Source organism: Camelus dromedarius, chromosome 16 (assembly GCF_036321535.1).
Source record: "Camelus dromedarius isolate mCamDro1 chromosome 16, mCamDro1.pat, whole genome shotgun sequence".
NCBI classification, from domain to species: domain Eukaryota; kingdom Metazoa; phylum Chordata; class Mammalia; order Artiodactyla; family Camelidae; genus Camelus; species Camelus dromedarius.
This window is the reverse complement of record NC_087451.1, coordinates 18,676,360-18,681,554: the sequence shown is the minus strand read 5'-3', so window position 1 is coordinate 18,681,554 and position 5,195 is coordinate 18,676,360. Positions and strand designations below refer to the sequence as shown.

Sequence of the window (5,195 nt, the reverse complement as noted above, 5' to 3'; positions counted from 1 at the left end):
AGGGAACCTTAGACTCACAAATCCACGAGGAACAGTTCTCTTTCTGGCAGGTATTTGCCTAGCCTCATGGACCTTCACCCTTGGTCTGATTGGCGTTGAGCCCGCCCGTGTGAATTTCTCAAGCTCCTTCTCTGTGTGTATCCCTCCTTTCTGGTGTTCTGCCCCCTGATTCTGCCCAAGCCTCCGTGAGCTCTGATCTCTGCTTCCTCAATTCGGTGGAGCTCTTTTGAGATTCCCCTACCTGTGCTGCAGTCTAGACATTTCCTCTGGGCAGGAAGGCTGGGCAGTCATAGATACCATCTCATTCATTTCCCTTCACAGCTCTGCACTTACCTGTTTTCCAGTGTTTGAAAATTGTTTTTGCATAATTTCTGGGTTTATGTTTTTCAATGTCAGGAGGGCACGTCGTATAGTAGTTACCAAATCTTCAGCTTTACGTATATTATTTTCTTTATGATTGTTTTTAGCATAGAAATCTGAGAAAATAATTACCCTCCTCTCACAAATATAATAACCCCCCTTTGAATAAACCCTTCTTTTGAAGAAAGAAGAGGTGGGTTTAGTGGTGAGAATGGAGGAGGGAATTTAGGAGACACTGAAATAGGAACGATTCTAGGATTTGGTCATTACACATGGGGAGTGTGTGTAAAACCAACAAGGCATAAAAGAGCCAAAGTTATAATAAAAGTGGTAGTGCTTCAGTCTGAGAACAAAGCTTTAGTCACGTGAGAAGATGGAGTCCTCGTCTTAATGTACTGTCATTTATTATTATTACTTTTACCAGTTGAGTAAAAAGATGAAGGCACGTAGCCAAGAAGACATGATAATACGAAAGAAGTAACACTGTGTAAACAAGGAGCTGTTACATAGAAAGCACTGAATGGGGACTGAGAAATTCTGCAGTTTCATTCCTGTTTTACCACGTGCAGGCTGTGAAGCTGGTAGTCTATTTGAGCCTTAGTTTCTTCGTTTGTCACATGGGGAACATGTGTCACGCCTACTTCCTAGGTGAGGCTCAAATGAAATAACGCACGTGAGAGTGCTGTGTTGAACTTGCATCATCCAGAGGTGAGATATCACCGTATGATTGTTCTTATTATGGCTAGTAAGTATCAAGATGTGGGAGATGAGAGTAAAGCTGCAGTCAAAGCCAGACAGTTGTCGTCTTGGAGCGCTCCCTGTAGAGCTGTCAGTAAAGGTGGAAACAACAAGTAGGTGGGCAGCAACTGGAAGGGGACCACCATAAACAAAACTTAGAGGCAGAAACAAGCTCTCTTTTTATGTTTACCCCCCGGGACCATTTACCCTCCCCCTGCAAAGAGTAGCTAATCAACACGTTGAGGAAATGAGAGCAGAGTGTAACGGCTGGAGCGGGGAGATTTGTGCTGGGGAGAGGTGAGGACACTGGCTGAGAAGCTAAGAGGAATGGCTGGAAAGACAGATAGATGTGGGAGAGAAAAGTGCTTTTGGCGAGTGTGGGAGTGAGTGGTAATTATAAAGGTAATGGCAATTAATTGTCAAAATTCATGCCGAACAGAAGGGAAAGTCTTCCATTCTTTTTCATTTTGGAGAGGTAACTGATCCTAATAATTTGGGGTATGGCCTTTGACACTGTTTGTAATGCGTACAAAACATGGATACTATGAAATTCCATTCACACCGGGCAGCAGCTCCCTCCCTAAGCCTGGAATCTTTCTCTGCCTTCGGCTTCTTGGTCCCTGGGCTGGTTCCCCTTCTAACCCCCACGTGAGCTTTCTCGTTTTGCTTCCTCACTCCTAAGAGGAGGTGGGCCTCAAGGCTCAGTCCTTGGCTTTCTGTTCTTCCCACTAGCTTCTTTGCTCCTGAAGATCCCTTCCAAGCAGATGACTCCCCAGTCGCCCCTTCAACACCTGACTTATCTCACGAGTTCCAAGTCCGTGTCACCTACCACCTGCCGGACGTCTGTCCCTCGATCTCTTACCCTCCACCTCGCACTTGACCTTGTCTACGGTCAAAGTCAGCCATGTGTCTCAAAAGGGCTCCTGCTTTCAGCTTTCCTGGTTTTTGTCATTTATAGACCCTAAAATCATGTGCTCAAAACCCTGGCTTTGGTCTGATTGTTCCTCCTGCCGTATCCTTCTCCTCTATCCCATGTTTTCAGTTTCTATTTTCACCACCTACACCATGACAATCATCCTGCCACAAGCCTCTCCCTGCTGTAATCCACGTCCCCGTAGCTGCCATGTCATCCTGTATAAAGTATGATTTATGTCTTAATTTTCTCCTCCCTCTCAACATAGAACCCCTGACCTTCTTGCTTCCCTGCCACTGTCCCAGCGCCTCAGCCTGGCGATTATGCCTCTCGCAGTCCCGCCCCAAACGATCTTTCCAGTCTCATCTCCATGACTTCTCTACACCTCCTTTCCATTCCAGCCCCAACAATTTTAATTATTATTCTCTTAAAACCCCTTGTACCTGTTGACTCCTGGATCTTTGCTCACGCCACTAACTCAGTCTGAAATTCTGATTGCATTTTCCTGAACTTGTCCAAGAACTTTTCTTCCTAGTTCAAAACCAAATCAAGCCCTGTCTCCTCCAAGGGGAATTTTCTGATCATCTCCACTGTCCGCGGTACTGTCCCTTCCACAGCCCGAGGACACTGGTTAATGACAGCCTAGACCGGTATTTCCCTATTATCTCTTCAGATGCACGTTTGGCCTCCCCGAGTTTCCCGTGCGCAGAGACGATGCTTCATTCCCCGATTTACCCTCAGTGCCCGACACAGGGCCTGGGCATCGTAGATGCTCAGTAGCTTTCACGCGCAATGATTATGCTTAGGGATAGGATGGTTAGGTCGACGATGTGGAGAGAAAGAAGATAAAGTTTGGGGGATAAAGAAGAGGGCTATTACAGGAAGAGATGAGGAATAAAATTGTGGCCAAGGACGAAGGGAAGAGATTGAAAGAGAGGTGCGAATGGGTGTTTGGGAATGAAGGATTAGAGCATGAGATTGAGTAAAGATCACACGCCTACCTGTGTTTGGTGGGACCCAGGATGGAGGCCCCGTGCAGGTGTGGTCAGGAGGTGAGTGTGTGAGGGCCCAGATGGTCCTTAGGGGAGGTAGATTTGGTGGAGTTGGCCCTCTCAGCTCTGTATGGCAGGCAAACCATGAATGACTTCATTCAAGTCTTCAGGTTCTCAAAGAAGCAGCTGGTGGAAGGCCTGGTTGCCTCTTTCACAGAAAAAGAAGGATAAAGTTAAGAAAGTATTGTGTTTATTTATTAGATTCACTCAAAAAGTGTTTATTGAGCACCTATTATACTCCAGGTACCTAGAATACAGAGGTTTTGCCCTGAAGGAGCTCCTAGTCTGGCGAGGGAAACAAAAAGATTTAAAAATAAGTGTACCTGCATGTTACTCTGCAGATGAGTCCTGTACAGCGTGTGCAGCATAACGCAGGGAGGGGTTGGCTTACCTTGGGGAGACAGAAAAGACTTCTCGGGGGAGCAACGTAAACTGAGTCTTGAAATCTGAGTAGGCATCTGCCAGGCTGGTGGGAACAGGAGAGTCGGGGCGAGGGTTGGCATTCTGGGCACTTAGGCAGCCAGAGTCTCAGGGAGCTGGTGACATTTCAGGGGAATTCATGCGGTTGGGGCCAGGAGGAAGTAAGTGATGTGGTTGCAAAGGAAACAGCAGGCCCGCGAGAAGAGTTCTTCGCAGAGCTGGTGAGAGGTGATAAGGGCCAGCAACAAGGCAGGGTTAGCAGGAATGGAGGTGGGGGCGGGGGTGGGGGGGGTGAAGGCGATGCTGAGGAAGTGGAATCATCAAGACTGTGCAACTGCTGGTGAGAGAGACAGAGCGCAGGATCCAGTGTGACTCCCAGGTTCTCGCTGGGGCAGCTAGGTGTGCGATGAAGTCATTTACTGAGATGTAGGATATACAAGGAGCAGAAGGATTGGGAAATAGGATCAACTTGGTTTTCGACGAATCAAGTTTGAGGTGCCCCTTGGGATTATACCAGAATACTTCGTGGCCCACTTAACCGTCCGCTGCGTTGCAAATGTAGGAGCTTTGATGTCTGGGAAAGGCCAAAGGAATCCTTGGCAGAGGAAGTACAAGCACGTGCAGCCCAGCGTCAATTTAAGTTACTGAACGTTTGCGATGGGCCAGACGGTGCAGCCCACGTGCCTCTCCAAGGGCGCGGAGACTCTACCTGCCTTGTTCACAGCTGCAGCCCGGTGCCCGGTGCAGTGACTGACGCACAGTGGGCGTGTCATTAATCTTTGTTGAATGAATGACAGAATGCATAAATGAACGTGTCTGGTAGCGGGAATGCAACAATGAACGTCTCCTGTCCCCCTCCCTTGGGAGCTTGCTGTCTGGCTGGGGAGACAAATGCAAGGCCAGAGTGTCCAGCAGCATCTTACAAGCCTGAATAGAAGTTGGATGTAAGGGCAACAAGGACTCGGGGGGAGAGGGAGTGACTTGCTCAGGCCTTGTGCTGAGTTTTAAAGTTTTCTAGGCAAGAGGAAGGAAAAGACATTCCAGGAAGAAGGAACAGGCCATATAGAGGCTTAGAGGGGTGCAAGTGTGGGGCCTGGTTCTCGGACTGACAGTTTAGTGCGGCCGCACCCCCCGTGGCAGTGTTCCTGCCTGCCACCCCCTTGTAAGGAAACACGCCCCATCCGCAGCCCTTGCTGAGGGGAAGCTATGGGTGACCTTGCTTTACACAAAATGAAACTGCTGTTCAGCCGCAGGGACCCCAAACAGACAAGTCGTTAGCTGTCTGGCAGCCGAGGAGGTAAACCTGAGTGGAACGACTGTTCAAACCAGAAGGGGCAGGGCCAGTCTCTACGATGTGTGTGTGTGAGTGTGAGCGCGTGTATGTGTGTGGAGGTGGTGGTGTGGAAAACACAGCGAATCAGGCGGTGAGCCACAGCAGCCAAGATGGAGAGGAGCCGGAGAGGCCAAGATGGCCAAAGGAAACAATTCCAAAAAAGCAGAAGCCACGTGGCCGAGAAAAGACTTGCTGAGCAGAGGGAGAGGCAGCTGTTTTCAGAGCGGGGAGCAGATGGAATCAGAAGTCAGCCTGTTCTATCAGGTCTGTACGTATTAAAGCCCATTACTAATGTCATATATAGTATTTGCTGTCAACCGTCAAGTATATTTAATAATTCATGAGGAAAGGATCTTTAAAACTTCTGTTGTTCTTCCTT

General features: G+C 48.5%; 1 long non-coding RNA gene across 1 annotated transcript; it reads right to left on the bottom strand.

The window, feature by feature from the left end:
* Window positions 1-747: 747 nt before the first annotated feature.
* On the bottom strand, window positions 748-3,719 carry LOC135323217 (uncharacterized). The gene is made up of 3 exons (XR_010384476.1): window positions 3,455-3,719; window positions 3,013-3,211; window positions 748-1,226 (listed from the first exon to the last, which is right to left on the bottom strand). It is a non-coding gene; the product is annotated as an uncharacterized LOC135323217 (long non-coding RNA).
* Window positions 3,720-5,195: the final 1,476 nt, after the last annotated feature.